The following is a 21479-nucleotide window of genomic DNA, read 5'->3' on the forward strand; positions in this document are numbered from 1 at the left end:
TGGAGGGCAATATTTACTTCAGGGGTTCTTAACTTTTTTTTTGGTTATGGACCCTTTTGGCAGTCCAGTGAAGACTATTGACCTTTTCTCAGAATGTTTTCAAGTATACAAAATAAAATTCGTAGAGTTGCAAAGGAAACCAACTGATTTGAAATAAATATATCATTTCCCCTCTCAAGCAAGTTCAAACTCTGATATCTAATCATGTTAAAGAATCTCTGATCCAACTGAAGTAGCTTTTGGGTGGCCTGGGTCCCCTACAATAAAAAGAAGCAAAGCAACAGAGACAGAAACAGAAAGGAAAGAGAGTTTAGCATCTCTCAAGGAAATCCAAATTGCTTCTCCGCATTTACAACTAGTTCCAGAGTCTGAAGGAAATTCTGAAATATTTTGAAGACAGGATTACAAACCACGTGAACTTAACAAAGACCTACACCCTGTGCATAACAAGTTCCTAGCTCATAAGAATCAGGAAGTAAAACTGAGTCAGGAAACAGGAAGGGAAACTGATGTACCAGAGATTAAATAATCTCAGTGAAAAACAGGTAGAATTTGGAAAAAAGTGAGAAGGTAGAAGATAGATTTTGAGCAAAGGGATCAGAGTCAGGAATGAAGATGGTATGTTTGGAGGACAATGAAATATTGGTAAGTTAAGATAGAATTAAGATAATGCAAACAGCCCTATTGCTGAATAAAATCATGTTAAATTCAGGGATTCTATCAAATAAGTCATACAAAACTTTAGATATTTTGAAAATATATACAATACATAATGTGGATGACTATATATAACACATAGAACAGTGGATAGAGCACTAGATTTAGACACTAATTGCATGACCTTGAGAAATCACTTAACTGCTGTCTACTTTAATTTCTTCATCTGCAAAATGGATATAGTAATGGCCCCTCATTTCCCAGGGTTGCTGTGAGGATAAAATGAGAAAATAAAATGTTTTGCCAACTTTAAAGTGCTATACAAATAACAGCTATCATTATTGTTTTTATGATAGGTGGTGTGAGCTAGTTACTAGGGCTAATTGTACCTTGGTTTGATATCCCTGATTCTCAGTCTTGATAGCAACCCACAACTACCTTGTTTTCTTGCTTTCTGTAAATTACAGAAAAGCATATCAATTAATTAGCCAGGAGATATAGTATATAATTTAGTCACCAAGAAGTATCACTCACCAAGCAAGTGGTTTCCTCAGATGATATTTGATGTACATGCATTGGTTTTCCTTACAATTTCAATATGATGATAATAATAACAGTAATATCAATTAACATTGCTTTGGTGCTTGAAAGTTTGCAAAGAATTATATATATTATTTTATTTGATCTTCAAAACAATCCTATGGGGTGGGTGCTATTATTATCTATTTTACAGATAAGGAAATTGTGGCTAAGAGATTAAGTGGCTTGCCTGAGGATGGGGAGGTAGGGAAGTCAAACTGCTAGTAAATGGCTGAACACTGAGAGTTCCTGACTCCTAGACCATTTTTTTACTTACTGTATCCACATTCCTCTCATACTCTTTACTAGAAGTTGCTTAGCCTACAATTGCTTGATCCAGTGGTATTTAACTCAAATAGAAATGGGGGCCATTAAATCATACATAAGGATCTCTGTAAGCCACATGTTAACTTAGAAACACATTAACATTATCTATGTTCTGTTGTATTTTTACCTGTTTTTAAAAATATTTCTCAAATACATTTTTATCTGATTCCAGTGCAGCTTGCCGTGTTACCTTCAGGCCTTATATTTGACCCCTCTTGGTTTACACAAATCTCTCCCATCACCTGGGGCTAACCTGATTTTGCATGGTAGTATAAATGTGAGCTCCAATTCCATAATGATTTAGAAATAGGGAAAAAGAGAAGGAAATATGATTATAAAAATGAATATGAAAATTAGAACACTTGGTTGACATCAAGTCCAACCCTAAATTTAAGAACTCTGTTCTCTGTTGACTAACTTCATTGATAGGATATAGGCAATTGACTATTTCATGGTCATATGATTAATTAATAACAGTAGGGGGGAAAAAACAAACCTCTTTCATGGAAAAACTCTAAAGAAATCACTTTATCCATCATCTTTTCCTCTCATTCTTCTCCTCAATTGTTTCAGGGACTAGTAATAGCAGAAATATTTGAAAAAAGGTACTAACTATTGGTCTTTAATACAATGAGGAAAAAAGGCAAGAATCCAGAACTGGAAAAAGCTTGAAAAGTGAAGTGTAAGACTCTTAAGGAAAAAAAGAAGAGAAGGTTCAGAGATGCTGGGAAATGTATGATTTCCTATGCTACCCATTGTCATCTCTGAACTAATTAATCCCAATCAATTTCTGGGAAGAATTAGAAACATCTGTTATATGTCTTTTTCTCTTTGCCAATCACTACTTATCTATATTAATATATCATCTTCCTTAAAAATCTATTCTGATGCCTCATCACACCATGGATTTTTCAAAGTTTTCACAATGGATTGTGAGCTCTGGGAAGTCTTACTGATCCAGAAAGGCTGTGGATTCTCAGCTAGATAGTTGACATGAGATCTGTCTTCCAAAGACCAACTTAAATTCAGGAAAAAAAAAAAAAAGAAAAAAAAACTTATCATAAGATGAAGATTATTCACAGGGAATGATTTTTGGTTATATCAAATCATTAAATTATCTCCTGATGTGATCTATATTAGTTATGAGAATTCCCTCACAAATACAGTCATGGAATTTGGGAGAAGGGGCATATATACTATTAAAGTAGGTAGAATATACTGCAAAATTATAAAATCCATCAAACAATTTTTTAGGCTTGTAGAAACAAGAAAAGCCTAAATTTGATAGAATTATTTCATTTTGCTACATCTTACATTTAAAAATAGATGGGAGCAATAAATCAATTCTATAGGGATATTTGAAGTGGTTTATCACACACACATAAACACACACACACACACACACACACATATTGAGAAATAAATGCAGTCTTTAATCTTCCAGAAACTAGTTTTGCCTTGTGAAATATTTTATGAAAACCTTTCATTTCAATTCAAATGTTTATTGAGTGCCAACTATGTGCCCAAACCTGTACTAGGTCCTGTGTGTTGGGGGAGAGTGAAATTAGGGAAGGAATACAAAATAAGTATGATATATTCTCCAGGCTATAGCAATGATCTCCAAAACAGGGGCTGTGTACCCCCAAGGAACCATGGGATGGATAATTGAAGGTATTGTTTGAATAACTAATTGAAAGGTGAGAAAATAGGTTTCCTTCTATGCACTTTGGAATGACAACTGGAAAGGCTAATCCTATCATTTCCTTCACCTATTTTTGTCTAATGTAACCATGACCAAGGTACCTGAATAAGCTGCAACCATATTATTGGAACAATCCTTTCCTTGACTGTTTCCCCCCATCATTACTGTATCCCAGATTACTTCTTGGCTGTAGCAGGGTCAAGTAATTTACCAAGATCACATAACTACTAAATGTCTGAAGCCACATCAGGACTCTGACTACAAGGCTTACATTCCATCCACTTTACTACCTAGCTGCCCAAATACTTAACTGATAGATCTTTGAGGGAAATTCCAAGTAATTGAAACTATAGATCCATTTGTGTGTTTCACCTATTCGATTTCAGCATTTATAAACTTAGCTGATTATCTGAATCAATGAAATAAGCCACAGGAAGATTAAGATATATATTTGAAAAAACAACAACAAAAAAGCTATGAGAAGAGATATATAGTATCCTGAAAAAATCTTGCAGAGTTTTAGATTCAAGTTTAGTGGTATCTCAGTACTTGTCTGTTTCAAAACTCATCAAATTTGGTATTTGACACATTTTGACAATAAAAGAATGCTTCAGCACTTGATGCTTCTTCAGCACTTGAACTTGATTGTCTTGGTTGAGCAATAGGGATGTGAGGTTGGACAGACAAATGGTCCAGTCCCTGCTGCCTCTGCTATTGCCCCTGCTATGGGCAGTTCCTCCCTAGTGAAGGCAAAAATGGAGCCTACAATACTGAGATTGTGCACTTAGGCTGGCGGTGAAGGGGGCAGTTCCTATAGGACTATGTGACTATAGTGTATAGTCTCTTGGCCCCCAAAATGGTAGTACTGGAAGGGGCATGGAGAGGTTTGCAGGAGAAGCAACAGTGGCCCTAGCAGCAGTGGTGGGAGATCAGGTGGAGAAGGCAGCCAAGAAGGACACAGGACTCTTGCCAGTCCCAAACCTCAAACCATGGGCAGGGACAAAGGACCCCTAGCCTCTGCTTCCATATTCAGTCTCTCTCCCACCCCAATTCCCCAAAGAAAGCTTCAATGGTGCGGGTAGGGCAGAGTATAAAGGTCAAAATTCCCATCAGAAAGTGAGTTGGATCAAGAAAGGAGAATCCCCACTGGACTGCTTACCCATTGGAGAATTGGGTGGGGAGGGATGGTTAGGCTGCTGACTGGAGGTATACTTCTTAGGGGAAAGATTCATATCCTACTCATTTTTTTTTTTTTTTTTTTTTTTGGCCATTTGTTGTACCTTCTGGAACCAATTAATGATGAGTACTGAGATACTACTGTATTAGAAAAAATATATTTTACCATGAAATATTTACTTCTCAAGTACCAAAACATTTTTTTTAATGTTTTTGGTTTGTTTTCCTTAAAGAATAAAACTCCATGTAAAAATATGCTATCAAAAATGACATTGGGGATTGTTTTTTTAATCATCTGAGTTGTTTGAGATAAACAGAAATTACTCTGACTTCAGAAAGAACAAAGACAGAAAGATACCCCCCCCAAAAAAAAAAAACCCAACAAGAAACAAACAAAAGACTTCCCCAAACCTTTATCTCCAAAAGATTTCAGATGTCAACATTTTCTCCATAAAAAAAGTTTTCTGGTTAACTTTAGGAAAAGTGCTTGAATGTTATAAATTTAAAAGTATGCATTTTATTTTACAAAAAAATAGAATATTCTGAATATATTAGCAAATGTCAAATTATTATTTGCTACTTATATTCTCAAGTACACACACACATTTACTATCTTGATGATAATTTTTCAATTCCACCCACTAATTATGCAAAGATTTTGAGATAAAAGTGATAAATTTAAAAAATTATTTTAATAATAATAAAATTCTACCTCAACTAGAGATCCATCTCTCATAGCAAATAATAAAAAAGAGGAAAAATAAGTTGCTCAGACAAGTTTACCCACATATCTGTAAATCCAATAGTTGTACCCTTTCTTAAACCCATAGCCACCCAACTCTACAAACAAAGAAGAAATTAATTCTTATACTTCTTATTTAGTCTAATGTAAATAATTTAGCATAGTGCCTGGCTAGTAGATGCTTTAAAAATGTTTATTAGTCAATAAACTGATTAACTTGGAGCTGAGCTTATATTGTAATTACATAACATTGTTGTAGCCATTGTATATTATTTTCCTGGTTTTCCTTTCTTCTTTTGGCATCAGTTCATTATAAATATTCCCATGCTTTCTTGGATTGTTCATATTCAAAATATCTTCTATAGTCCATTCTATTCCATGAACCATGGTCTGTTTATTTATCCCCCGAATAATGAATATCTACATTGTTTCCAATTTCTACTACATAATAAGTACCAAAAATATTTTGGTGTATATTGGTGCTTTTAATTCTATCTTTGACTTTGTAGAATACATGCCTTTCAGTGAGATTAAAGATTACAGACATTTTAGCTATTGTTTTAGCACAGTTCTAAATATCTTTCCAGAATGATTAGATCTTTTGCAATTCTACCAACAATGTATTAGTGAACCTATCTTTCCATAATCCTTCCAACATTGCCTATTTCCACTTTTTGTTAACTTTCTATTTTTCTGTTTACAATGTGAAACTCCAGAGTTGTTTTGATTTGCAGTCTTTCAAATAGTTGTTGGTAGTTTAGAATTCTTTTGAAAATTCTATTTTCATGTTCTTTGACCACTTATCCATTGAGAAATGACCCTTTTATGTTGCAGATAAGTGTTTGTTTCCTATATATTTTGCCTATAATATGAAGATATCTTAACAATAAATAAGAAAATAACTGTTTTTAAAAATAAATTTATAAGTTATAGATAGATATTTTTGGAGAGACATGGTCTTTGAAGATGATTTGGAGTAGTGTTTGGAGAAATATGGTGGTAGAGATATGGGTATTTGGAAATGTTTCTATCGTTATGAGATTTTGTTGCCAAAAATGATTTGTATGTCAAAAATATAAAATATGAAAAAGCAGATTATTTTTCAAGAATAATTGAAACCTTTGTGTAATTGGTGGATGGGATTGAAAAAAAATGATAATCATGTTTTAGTAAGTGCAGTCAATTTTCAATTTTCCCCATGTGAATCTATGTATCTTTGTGGGGAATTTTTAAAAATTATGACAATTAAAAATAAATTTAAAATAAGATGAACTTAGAAACATGCAATGCAATGTAACTATGTGTGCTCACAACTTTTTTTAACTGGATAAGTGTTTTATTTTATTTTTTTTTAATTTAATAGCCTTTTATTTACAGGTTATATGCATGGGTAACTTTATAGCATTAACAATTGCCAAACCTTTTGTCCCAATTTTTCACCTCTTACCCCCCACCCACTCCCCCAGATGGCAGGATGACCAGTAGATGTTAAATATATTAAAATATAAATTAGATAAGTGTTTTAATTTTAAAAAATATGGAGACTCCTGCCAAAGATGCTGCATAAGATCCAGTAGGCATTTGTAGATTTACCAACATGAAATAGTTAGAAAAGAATACAAGATGAAATAAACTTCTTTAGAGTAAAGATATTTTCACTTTTTTGATTTTATAATGCCTACTATAGAATCTGAACATAGCTAACATAGTTAGGAACATAATATTAATAAGTTCTTGTTGATTAAATTAAAAAATTAAGTAAAATGAGATATTTGAAAAGCACTTAGCATAGTGCCTAGCACATAGTAGATATTTAATAAATATTTGTTCCATTCCCCTTCTCTTATATATCATACAACATTATAAGGTACAAATTGAGGGGATAGGAGAAGAAAGAGATTAATATGAAATCTGGAAACGTCTGAAAGCTTCTTAAATTGTGGGTCAGGACCTCATATGGGGTCATATAACTAGATGTGTATCTTGTGGGGGGTCACAAAATTGTGATTTACTATCAGTAAATTCTTGATTTGTATATTTATTTTATATCTATATACCCAGGGTTGCATAAAAATTTCTTGTTTGAAAAAGGGGTGAGTGGAAAAAGTTTAAGAAGCCCTCTTATGGAGAAAGTAGAACAAAAAGATTAGGATTTGTGTAGCTAGTGTAGCATAAACAGAACCATAAAAGTAAATAGTTGAGGAAATAGTGAGAACTTTCCAAGAATATTTTTAGGGCAGATTACAGAAGGTCTCAAAGGTCAAATAGACCTCCCTCAACAGGCAGTGAAAATTTGCTTCAGTTTTTTTGTCACTTAGCAGCAGAATGCTACTATTAAAAAAAAAAAAAGATTAGTACACAGGCTAAAATACCATATAAAGAGTAGGAGCAGAGAGAAACAGTCTTGTCTCTTTATTATTTAGTATTATTTATAATATATTATTATATAACATATATTATAATATATAATACAATTATATTATGTAATAATTTATTATTATTTATTAAGTCCTTCTATGAACTATGCTTTAAACTTAATTGGGTTCTATCTAATAAATGATTGCTTGTAAAAGAAAATTTACAATAGTTGTAATAATAGTTGATCAACTGAGTACTCCAAGGGAAATAATATAATTGAATATTTATCTATCTATAGATAAGTCACTGGCTAAAGTGAATTTAAATATATCTCAAAATACTTTGTTTAAAAAATTTGAACAAAAATGTCCATTTTATATTGCAGAAACTATGAAGGCCATATATTTCAAACATAATAATGAAGGTATATAGTAATGTGCATTTAAATATGTATATAATATCTATGAAAAATAAAAATTTTCTTTAGTTAGTATAAATGTTTGTTTGTATAGCAAATCATAACATAGTTAATTTTTTTAAAAAAGCAAATATAAATTGATCTGACACCAATACAAAACAAAGAAACCGAAAGGAGACAACCAGATATAAAAAGAGTAATCTTATATTACTTCAAAATATATTCTTCTGGGGGCAGCTAATGGATGGATTACTAGGCTTGGAACCAGAAAGATCCAAATTCAAATCTGTCCTTAGATGCATAATATCTAGGTGGTCCTGAGCAAGAAATACAACCTGATTGCCTCAGTTTATAAAATGGAGTTAATAATAGCACCTACTTCACAAGGTTGTCAAGAGGAATAAAATGAGCAAATATTTATAATACTTAGTGTGGCGTAGACCCCATATAAATATATATATATATATAACCAATATTTCATTCATTTTTGTTCAGTTGCTTCAATTGGATCCAATTCCTTCCTAACTCTAGGGATTTTCTTGGCAAGGATTTCCTTCTCTAGTTCATTTTACAAATGAGGAAACTGAGGCAAATAAGGTTAAGTGATTTGCCCAAGGTCACATAGCTATTTAAGATCTGAAACTAGATTTGAATGCAGGAAGAGGAGTCAGTCTTCCTACTCCACACCTGACACATTATCCAATGTTAATTAGCTGCCCATTTTTTCATTATTAGGAGTATATACACACATACATACTCACATATTTGTATATATACACACATAGACATGTATGTACATATACATATGCACATACATATACACACATATATAAATATGGGGGCTTGGGAGAACCTAACCTGATTCTGTAAGATAGGAATCCATGAGGCAAAAGTGAGGAAAGAGAGAATTCCAGGATGAAGGAACAGTTTATGCAAAGGCAAAGAGATTTAAAATGAATTGTCATATATGAGGAACAGTAAATCTGTTTTGTTTGGAACAAACAAGGATAATAATATGAAATACATTTAGAGATATAGGCTGGAGGAAGATTTTAATGGATTTAAAAAACAAATGGAGGAATTTTTATTTTATCCAAGAGATATAGGAAGCAATTGAAACTTCTTGAGAAAAGGATTATTATGATTAGAATGAAAGTTCCTTGAGGGCAGAGATTGTTTCATTCTTTATTTTGTATCCCCAATGCCTAACACTATCTGGATCAAAATAGATACCTAATAAATATTTGTCAGTTGGTTGACTGTTTTAGAAATGTCAATTTGACAGATGTGTAGAAGATGAATTAAAGAGAGGAGAGATAAGAAGCAGGAATACTAATTAGGAAGCTACTGCAATGATCCTTGTGAGAGGTGATGAGGACCTGAAGTAGCCCCCAGTGGAAATGAAGTAAACTGTTTAGTTATGAAATTTGTTGTGGAAGTAAATTGTTGTGGAATAAAATTAAATTGTTGTGGAAGTAAAATTAAAACAACAATAAAACTTATTGGATATGGGGAGAGGGAGGAGAAAGAGGATGTGAACCAGGGGACTGGAAAAATGATAGTACCTTTGATAGAAATATGGTTATGAGGAGGAGGGGATGGATTAGGGACAACGATAATGAGTTCTATTTTAGTCATTTTGAATTTTAAAGGTCTATGGGATATCTTGATGGAACTGTCCAACAGACAGAACTGCTAAGAGACCCATCAATCCTGGATCATCCCCATGGTACTTATGGATAATCTTGAACAAAGACTAACAGTCAAAATACAGAAAAGATTTGTAAAGATTATATTGCAGGATTTTGAGACCTGAATGACATTCAAAATTTTGTAGTTCAGAGAAATAAGCTTTCCTTTTTCAGCACTGAAAGAGATTGGAACTATCATGATATTTAAATAGAGAAATGGTCTTTGATCATACCTTTAAGTTTTAAGAAAGGAACATGAAGTCTTCAAGAGGTCATTGAGATGACTGGAACTGAAACAACACAACTCTGACAGTAAGCCTGACTGTAAAGAGACTATGGGAAGACAATAGCACAAAAGAAGCTCCAAAAGGCTGGTTTGTTTTTTTTTTTTTTTTAATTCTTCCTAAATTCCTCTCTCCATGCCTGTTTGTTAATAAGTATTTCCATTTCATTTGTATTAGTTGTTTAGCTTTTTCTTTCTTTCTTTTTTCTTCTGATCTTTTACTTAATGTAAAGATTCAGGATAGATCATGTATACTTGAATTGCATGTTTACATGCCTCAAAATAGGGAGAAATGAAGAAATCCAGTATCTAGTTGGGATACACAGAAATAAAAAAAAAAAATAGGTCAGGAGTCAAAATTCTGTCATAGTAAAAAAAAAAAAAGCCATGGTGGGCTTTTGTTGTTGTTGTTGTTGTCTACTGATTGATCACCCATATTTTTAAGCTTTTTAAAATGGCAGCAAAAAGGATACTTATAGAATTCTAGGCTATTTTACCTCATACTTAAAAAATGGGCAGCCAAGTCAAACAGATCAAACTGCCAAAGACCTTAGATAAAATTCTAGCCTGAGGAGAGAAAAAGGAGAGTAATAGAGCTGTTTGTTTTTTAGAAAGGAACTCCCACTTGAAAGGGATTAAAGGGAAAGTTCAACTAACATTGCTCTACAGGACACCTGGTGGTTAAAAATTACAATAACATTCTCTTTTCTCCGGCAATGACAATTGATCCATTTAGTCTATTACCTCAAGGTCCTTGCTATACTGCATGTGGAAGAAGACATAGTAAGAAAGAAAATAAAGTTGAAAAATGCTTTTGGACTAGACTAATTATATCAAAAACCTTCAAATTGAAAGCAACGCAATTTTAAGGACATCAAGCAATCAATTCTCAAGATAACTAGGAGAATAGAAGAGATCAAAGCCTTTTAAAAAACCACTATTCACTTTATTACCAAAGTTATAGAATCTCAAGTGAGTTAACTTCAGGTATCCCATTAGTTTCTAAACCAAAGTTTCATTACCCCAAATTATCATAAAATTTAAAGTAAAGCTTTGAATACTGACAATTTACTCTTTGCCATCCCTATCAATAAAAATGATTCTCTCAAATACCACAAGGAGTTCCCAGAGTGGGAAATGATCTAAGATTCAGATTTTAGGTATTTTGAAGCCTGGCTATGCTAATGAGCATAAACAAGATTGCTTTTGGAAGGTCCAAATAGGAAGGAAGTAGTAGGAAATTAATTAGGAAATGAACTCCAATTGGTGGAAGTTATTATATTATGCCAGTGGGAGTCACATATCCATTGTAGGCAAAATTTTGTTAAATATTAATCAAAATTAAGACAACAGACAAATTGCTTCCCATTTAAATTTAGAAACAAAGTTAATTCATAATGTGAAATAGCACAGGGCCTTAGCACAGTAACTAAATCTATTACAAAGAATTTATTCCCAAATATGAGAAATTAAACATCGAGGAAAGCAACTCATTAAATATTAACACTTCTGCTTCTTTAACAAATCCCATTGGTTTTAGATGACCTCTGTGTTTATTAGTTTAGGTGTCCTTGTAGTATTTTCTTTGTTCTCTGCTACAGCTTCTGTCTTCTATGTTTCTATTTCTCTAAATGTCACCCACTTTTTCTTCCACCTTCATCATCATTATTACCGTTATTTGGATGTGGGTTTTTCTATAAGATTTTATCCCATATCAATAAGATTGAGTATAATAGGAGGATTATCTGAGTCAGCTGGTTACCCTTACTGCCAAAATGTTCCTCTCACACAATTAGTTTTTCCTCTTTTAGCCTCCATCTTGAGGTCCCACACTTTGAGTGTATTTTCAACCTCTTTTGTGCTTCCAGGTGATAGGATAGAATGAATATTGTATAGTCAAAGTGACATTCTAGTACATATGACAGAAAAATTTTATTGAGAAGCCCTGTAGTTAGGCAGTCACTATAAGATACAGAGTGAGATAGTCTAGGCAACCCTAGTGGCAATGGCAATGGTAATAAAAAAATTTAAAAAATTTTTCTGAATTATTAATGCCTGAATAAGTTATTTATCCCTATTCTTTACCCCTTGATTCCAAGACCCCCATTTCTTTACTTATATATGTATTATACATACATAATCATATATGTCCTAATATATTATATATAATATTCTATGCCATATAACAATTATTATATTATATGCATGATATATAATATATAAAAGATATATAATATGCATGTTCATAATATATATAATATATCTAATATATATATAACATATGCTATATATAGTATATTTATTACAATACAACATATTATGTGTATATACATTATATACATATGGATATGTGTGTGTGTATGTTTATAAATAAAGAGAGAAAGGGTGCACCAAGATATTGGCTGCTTTTGCAAGTACACCCTAGGGATATTTCTATTGGGCCCTTCTCTTACTTTCTATGAATGTCTATGATCCCAACTAAAGGAGAAGCTATCATATCACTATTCACTAATTAAAGGCACAAACTTTAATATCTGTAGTGTTATCTCTTCAGTCTTGTAATTTCCTTAAAGTAACTTCATTAGAATTTTAAACAGTCAATTCTAGCAGTTCATAATTCCAGTTATTGGAGGATGATATTATATGTGGATGAAATTATATAGGCCTTTTGATCCTATGTTCCAAAGCCCATACTTAAACTTTCTTAGCAGCAAAGTAGCATGCCACTTTAGTGCAACTACATATTTGGATTCAAAGATCAAATCCTTGTTGGAATATATACGTTTTTTGGGCCAGAACTCTGAACTTGAAACAAAGGATTCTTACAAGGTGCTAAGTCAGTGGAATTGATAGAGTACTTAACAGTTCTCTAGTTCAGTACTTGTACTTAGTACTTACTATAGTTCTACAAGAGTCACACCTTTGATTAGAGAGGATGTAAGCTGGAACAAACTCAGCCAGAATCAAAACTGGAAAACAGAGATCTTGGTGGCAGTCCTCCTGCCTCCCTCACAGAAACCAAGACACATTCAGGAGGACCTCAGGAAGCTGGCAGAAGCAGAGAAGACAAAGGACTGGCAGCCGGAACTTAAGCTCTTGAAACCAATGAGAGAGATAGGCCTCTAAGAAAGCTAACTGGACCCCAGGAAGAGACAAGACTTTGAAGGAACAATAAAGGATTTGGACTTTAACTCCTGACTACCAGTGTGGTGATTACTGAACTGAAACGAAGGCTACCTCCAGAAACCCCAAGAAAACCCCAACAAGAGAACATTCCTTTTTAGAGAAGAATATTACATATAAGTAAATATTAATAGCACAAAAGAAAAAAAAATGAAAAATGCAACTTGAACACATCAAGTATTCAAGGAAGTTATGGAGATTGATTTTTTTCCCCCTGAGGCAATTGGGGTTAAGTGACTTGTCCAGAGTCACACAGCTAGAAAGTGTTAAGTGTCTGAGGTCAGATTTGAATTTAGGTCCTCCTGATTTCAGGGCTGGTGCTCTATCCACTGTACCACTCAGCTGCCCCTTGGGGCTTGAATTTTTAAGATAGAACATTCATCAATCTGTTAGATTCCACTAGTCATCCTCATGTGACTTGATAGTTTACAAATGCAAAGCCAGATCTTGGATAAATATCACTATCAGTAAGATCTTCTGCTCTATGATAGATGAAGCTCTGCATAGTCCCCAGGCTGTCCTTATTAAGAGTATAGTAGGGATTAGTGTCATTATTTCCTCCATGTAATTTAGGTAAATTGATTAATCTCCCTACTGGTTACTAACTCATTTTCTGAATTTATTCTGATCTTGAGTTCTAAAGTAATCTAGAGATATGTTTTTATACCTCCATATTAATTATTAAAAATTACTTCATTTTCATTAAGTAAATGATTAGTTTTGTGAAACTTATTAGGTTTGTTACTTATAATAATATAGTAATAATATAATAATGATAATAAATAGTAAGTTTATTACTACAGAAGTTTATTAAGATAATTTATTTAGCAAGATGAAAAAAGCTTTTTTTCCCCCATAAACATTCATTCCTCTCCCTTTAGCAACTTCCTAATCTCTTAGTTTAAATACACTTAAAGGCAATGACTATGTTATTTTACTGTGTTATTGTGTTGTTCAGTTGTTTCAGTCATGTCTGAATCTTAGTGATCACATTTGGGATTTTCTTGATCCTAGATACTAGAGTGATTTGCCAAATTCTTCTTCAGCTTATTTTACAGATAAGGAAACTAAGGCAAACAGGGTAAGAAATTTGCCCAGGATCATACAGTTAGTAAGTGTTTGAGGCCAGATTTGAATTCAGAAAAATGAATTTTCCTGATTTCAGGTCTGGCTCTTTATCCAGTACAACAAAGACACATAATTATTTATACTATATCAGTTATGGGAAAGATCACAGGAAAAATCATCTTTAACTATCACTATAACTACTAATTTCTCATTTCCAGAATCATACTCCCATTATTCACTTCTTGTAGGTTACCAGTTAGAGATACCTCTCAAGAATTTTCTTCTTGTTTCTTCATAAGATAAAATTTAAATACATTTTTTTTTTTTAGGTATTATCTTTGTCCTTTTTTTCCTGTGCTCTCTTCAGCCACAATAGTTAATAGTTTCACCAGAACAATAATTAAACCCTGTGTCCTCAAGAATTACAATTAAACTATCATGCTAAGATTCTATTAACTTGTAAAGATATAGTAACAGTTTCCATGATTTCTATGGGAGAGACTATTGAAGTTGATAGAATGAGAATACATTTGTTTTCAGATTCAAAAATTTTCAGTCCCTGAGAATCATTTTACAATGCACCAACTTCACATCAATATTACATTATATCTGTAATAGAATAGAGATAAAATGTAAAGTACCATTTGACCTGACTGCTTTAAATAAGAAAAAAATGCAATATTAGGAATAGTAACAATAACAATAATAGTTAAATATATCAATATATGAATTATGGTTCCCATACATATTTAAAAGTACAAAGCAATGCTCCTTATATAATAAATCACATCTAGCTAAATCTAGAAGTGAGTAATCATTTCTCCTGTAACATAATTCAATCTATAAGGTGGATAGTTGTAATTCTTCTGTGAACTATTAATCTTTCTATATCTGTACCTAAGTTGATTGATAATATTAGTTCATTACCAATATGACTTGTCTTTATTCTAAGTGACTCTACGATCGAGGTTCTAGAGAAGAAAAGTATTGTCCATCTAGTCAGTCCTCTCCCCTTGTCTTGTTCTTCCTTCCTTGAAGCCCTATTTCAGAGGCTCTCTGAATTGATTAAGTAGAAAATTGGGCTTCAACATTCTTAAACTAGTATTTCAATGTGGGAGTTTACATTTGAGCATCTTTTAATAGTTCTTTTTGTATCAAACTTATAGCTTGTTTCAGTATTCAGTTGTCCCAATTTATCTAAAGAGTGATCAAATTGATTTTTTGTAAACATCTGCCTTTGTTTTATGATACTTTCTAATTTTTCTTCAACTACAATTTCTTATGTTTAACCTTTAAAAAGTATCTTATGTTTAACCTTTCCCCCACTCATCCATAATATTAAAGCCATTTCAAAATTCCATGAACACAAACATTTTCCAGCAAAATGTTCTCATCTTGTTTGAATTCTTGATAACACTGAAACCTCAAGTCACCATTTGTTTCTCAGTACTAGCTCCTTAGACATCAGCCTCTTATAAAACAAATGATAATTCTTCTCTTACATGCAATTGACATTTTATAGCCATCTAATCATATTAACCAGGAACTAATAATGTTTCTTTGACTATATCTTGATAGTGTCTTTCTTTTTTCTCATTTATATCTCCATTACTTAGCAAAGTTCTTGGCACATAGTAGGTACTTAATAAATATTTATTGACTTGAAGCTGATGTTCTTTCCCTAGTGTTGATTACTTGGAATTTAGCTTCTCACACAAACTCTGCATTCATTTTTTTTATGCCCATCCAGGTCACAGTTATAAGAAGATCAATCTGTTTGGCTCATATCATATGGATTGTTGTTATACATCACACTGTGGTGTCCTCTGCTCTCTTGGTCTTTCATTGTCACAAAGAGGATGATTTTTTCCCTGTGATATTTAAACAAGTCCAAAGCCATACTTACTATTTTTAAACTCTTTAAATCTATTTACCTTTCTGACTTCATTATTTTTGTGACCCCAATTGTCACTGGAGCCTTCTACATTTGAAACCTTTGCTATACTTGACTTTTTTCTTTTTTCTTCATTTCTCATATCTAACAAAACATGAAGTCATATCAACTCCATGCTCATAACAAAATAATAATAATATACTTCCTCTTTCTTTTTTCCACTTCTCTCCCACCCTCTCTTTCTCCCATCTCCCTTCCCTAATCCCTCCATTAAGTCTACTTCTTTTTCTCCTCCATACTCTACTTTCTCTTTCACATTGCTTCCTTCTCTCTCCCATTATCTTATCCCCTTCTACCCCACCAATTGACCATGTCATTGGAAGATTAGAACAGCAACAGACAATTATCTAGCTAGGGCCTGAGAGAGGACAAATTTCATATACATACTCTCAGCATCTGAGAGCATTTCTTTTTCAGAGAGTAGAGAGATATAGCTTTAAGTCATAAGAACTAGGATAGGCAGGTAGCCCAGTGACTAGAGCACTGATCCTGGAGTCAGGAGGACTTGAGCCTCAAATATGGCCTCAGACACTTACTAGCTATGTAACTATGTGACTCTGGGCAAATCACTTAACTCTGATTGCTGTCCAAAAAAAAATCCATAAAGACCCCAATTTGGGAGAAGGGAACAGTGGAGAGCTACTTATACTTTAGTGAAACTCATTAGGACTCTATAAAGGGAAAAAGGGACTTTAATAAGGAGCTATGAATTATTCATTTGTTACATGTGGTCTCTAAACTTGAGCCCATTTTCTTTTGGCCTCCGTATATACTTTTAGGAGAGTGCACCCCAGACTCTTTAAAGGTTGGCTTTTATAGCAAATGTATGTTAAGAAATACACTGAACAAGGAAATATTCATTTCTGGTAGCTAATTAGCTCCAGTTGGTTAGAAATCAGTGAAGAATACACCAGATAGCATTTTAGTAACAGCTCTAGAAACTACCTTTAAGACCTCAGGGTCACCCCTAGAACCTCTAGGAAAAAAGTAGCAGCTGCCCTCTGAAGATTAAGTCTGCTAATGCAAGTAGAGATTGGGAGAATGAACTCACAGGAGTGTTAAATAACTTTTCAATTTTCTAAAAGAAATTCATGGAAATTTCCTTTTCCTGCTTAATTTTAAATGCAATTTTTCCATCTGTACTGTCAGTTGTAAATATAAATGTTGTTGGACAAGATTTGCAGAATATCTGTCAATAATGTGCTAGTGAAATTTTTGTGTTGGAAACAAAAATAGACAAATGAATAATTATGAGTAAAATTTCACCTACTATTCCACATAATAATTAAATAAATATCTGGTCATTAATGGTAGTTAAAATTATGTGTATGTAACTGGGGAAAGAAGGCTAATTCAATGTCATCTTTGAAATATAGATATGGTATTCTAATGATATTAGATTAAATTGATGCATATTAATAATTTTAAGACATTCAATTTAAAATAAGCACTCAATGAAATTAAAGAGTTTGAATTCCAAAAGATCAGTTCAGTTGAGCTTAAACAATTTATACTAGGTGCTCTACTAAGAGCTATTTGTTTAGAAATAGAATTTGGTGTATGACTATAAAGTAGCATAACTCTTACTTTGTATGAGTGGGATGTGTCAAGTCTACTCTCATAGCATTAATAAAGAAGCATACACTGCATCTTAAAATTTAAAAAGAAGAATCAAGATTAAATGAAGTTGGAGTGAAATTGAAGTGAGGCCTCACAGATAAAGACAGTAGGGAAGAGTCTGTGTAAATGAAGCATATAACTGAGTTATAAACATGGGCAAGAACTAGAAAAACTCTTAGCTTATAGCAAGTTTAGTAAACTGAAGACTAACTGACTTTGTTTAAATTATAGCAATGTTTGCATAATGAAAAGTGGAACCCTGACTTGCAGGTCCAATGCCTGAAGTTCTCTCGCTTTCTTTCCAACTGAGTCCTGTTATCTCTCTTATGGATAGTATATTTTAGTCTAAGAAATAAAACCATAAATCATATTGCTTACCTTCTCAATAGGTGAAAGACTATAGGGAAGGAGAGGATCTCATTCTGTGAGAGGTTTGGGCTTCTTACCCAAACTAACTTCCTTCCTTTTATTTCTTTTACTTTATTTTGGGGAAAAAATGGATGGATGTTAATCATACTTTGTATAATTAGTTTGAGCATCAAATAAAGATTTTGGGAAGAAATATTGACCATTCAAAAATAATTCAAGGCATTATTCTCTTTTGATCATGGATAGAAACAACAGGATAAAAGTTAGTATCCAACCAATTTGGATTTTTTTTTCATAAGAGTACTATGATTATATTTATTTTTAAAACCCCACAATTATACTTAATTTATTTTAGCATTTCTTTTTTAAACTCATTTTCTCTTTCTAGAAAAGAAGATAGAACTTGGTTGAATTGGGCAGTTAATGGAGGTAATAGTGGTGGCAGCAGGGACTGCTCTTTCATAGGAAACTGATGGAGAACAGGACAATGACAGAGTTTTCAGAGTGTTAGTTTGTCTTAACAACACTCCCTCAGCTTTCAGCAGTCTTTCCAATGGCCCACATCTCTGAGAGTTACTGTGGAAGCATATTGAAAAATCTCTTCACTAAAACTGAAAATAAAAAGAAATTATATTTTTTTCTTTAAAAAGTCCTTCCCAAAACTCATAGAAAAAATCCTTGGAAAAGATGGGTCATGGCAGGTTAAAGACAAAAAGGTTTTTCTTAGAGAAATATTGAAGGTGATAACCACACAACTCTTTTCTGGATAATAGCATTGCCTTTCCCATTCAAGGGAAGTGCTCTTTTCTATTTGAAAGACTATATCCTCTCTGCTTCCTATTCCTTTTAGGTTTTCAATGTAGAGAAGTCCATTTATTCTTGAAGGGAATGATCCAGAAGGGATGGGATGGCAACTTGGTTACTCAAAAAAATTCTGTAATGTTAACCCAAATTATATTTTAATATATCTTTTTCTTGTTCAAGATTCCTATAAATTCTATAGGGGCTGAAATATTTTTTTGGGGGGGTAGTCATATCAAAAAGAGACTATGCCAATTTAGACACCTTTCTGTCTCTGTCTCTACCTATGTCAGTCTCCAAGTTAAAAAATGTCTTTGCAATAGATTCATGATAAATTAAATAACATTGTTTCTCACAAATATGAGCCTAAATTGTATTTATTATGGTGTGGACACCTATGTGACAGAGAAAATGGCCTGGTTAAAAAATAGTTGAAACTGGATTAAAATAAGGAAGAGATTCTGAGATAGGGGGACAGAGACCCACATAGGGGATTTAGGCACTCCAAATAGGCCATAGACTATGTGGTACCCAGCTAATGGAGAAACAAGGGAGGTAATTTTTTTTTTTTTTTTTAGTGAGTTATTTTCTTTCTCCAATTCACAAATTCTCTTTCCCTGCACTTCTTGGGAGTTTTTTACCTTTTCCAATTCACATTTCAGGAAGTTGTTTTCTTTTTCCACTTTATCAAATTTTTCTTTTAGTGAGTTATATGTCTTTTCTGTACTCTCTTGCATAGCTTCCCTTTCCTTTCCCCATTTTTCTTCTAGTTCTCTTTTAAGGTTTTTAATAGTCTCTTCTAGGAGAGCCTTTTGTATTGGGGACCAACAATTGTCTGGAGACTGTCTGCTATTAGTCTCTTCAGGGTTGAAAAGCTATTCTCTTTCTGAATAGAAACTATCAATCGTCCTTTTGATTTTCTTACTCATTTTGTTAAAGCCTGTAGGGTCTGCCTTCAAGGCCAGGAGGTTACCAGCTTCCTCTGCAGAGCAGTGAGAGGTGTATGGACGGGTAGCTGTCCTGCTAGCTGGCTGCAAAAAGCATCGAGGTACTGGAGTGCTCTGGGAAAGAGTTCCCCACTTGAAAGTAACTCAGGCCTGCAGGGCACAGCTGGGAAAGTACCCTGCAAAGAACCCCTGCTGTGTGAGATAATGACTGCCCTGGGGCTAGACGCTGAGCAGTGAGAGTTTCACTACCCCAAGCCAAATTCCACCCTGGGTCTGTGGGTATTAGCAGTTGAGCAGTGAATGGATTTGCAGGGACCGGAAGTGTCTCTGCTCTGGGAAGCTCAGTCCTGCTGGGGAAGTTCTATTGCCCCAGGCTGAGCCCCCCACTGTGCCGATTAGAGGCTGCCCAGACTGTGTCCCCCTGCCTTGCAGGTTTGTAACTGCCCCTGCAAAAGCCCCGAACTGCAAGATGTGGCTGCAGGGCTGTGTTTCAGTCTGAGTCACTTCCGTGTTTGAGTAGCTGCAGCCAGATCTTGTTAGGTTCTGGCGTTTTTTAGAGTACCCTCTGTTTTAGGGTTCAATTTCTCTGCCAGTTTACTGCTTTGTAATCAAGGCAGAGCAGTTAGCCTATAGCAGAGTCGTCTCTATAACTTCTCTTGCCACAGAGATCACCCCCACCCCTGGTCTGCTCAGGACGCTAGCCTCTCCCTGCCTGTGCTAGTCTGTTCCTAGCCCCTCAGGACAAATCTTTCCTGGCGATCTTCCAGATTGACTTCAGCTGGTAAATTGTATGCTTCTGATCTTCATGAATTTAAGCAGTGAAGAGCTATTTCTGAGGCTAGTAAAATAGCTGGTTATGAGGGGAATGAGAGGAGCTTAGAAAGTCGCATGTGCCTTCTTCACCATCTTGGCTCCGTCCTCCTGTTACCTTCCTTCTTGATTCTCTTGGTTAAATTTAGTTTAGCATTGATTTAATCTTACAACAAATAATGGTTTCCTAGTGATATAATGATTGGTATATTCTCAGTGTGGAACATATAAGGAGGAGCTGTCAGGGCCAGAAAGAACAAGCACACTAGAAGCTCTTGGAGGCTGAGACAGATTCATTCCATCTTCCACCTTTGTTGTGGCTGGAGGCTCAAGCACAAACCTTTGGATAGTCCGGGAGATTCAGAAGCCAGAGAAGGCAGTTGGGCAGAACTAAGGAAGACAGAGAAGTGGTGGTAGGCTGTCCTGTGGAGAACACTAAAACCAAGATCTGGAAGGCCTCCAGAAAACTAGCTGAGCCCCAAGTGAAGGAGACAAGACTTTGAAGGAGATAATAAAGGATTTGGACTTTAATCCCTGGCTGCACTGGTGATTACTGAACTGAAACTAAGGCTGCCCCCAGAAGCCCTCCAGGAAACCTGTTCCCAGAGAACATTACATTTTAGAGAAGAATATTACATTCTGGCACCCAAGGTGGGGCAGACACAATCCTGATTTCAGTGGAAAAGTCTCTGATCCTGATTTCAGTGGAAAAGTCTCCTCTACCCAGAAATTAGGATGAGTACAAAAATAGACAAGGAAACTTTGTTAAAGGGCTAAAGTAGTTATTCAGCTAA

This window comes from Sarcophilus harrisii, chromosome 1 (genome assembly GCF_902635505.1).
Source record: "Sarcophilus harrisii chromosome 1, mSarHar1.11, whole genome shotgun sequence".
NCBI lineage: Eukaryota > Metazoa > Chordata > Mammalia > Dasyuromorphia > Dasyuridae > Sarcophilus > Sarcophilus harrisii.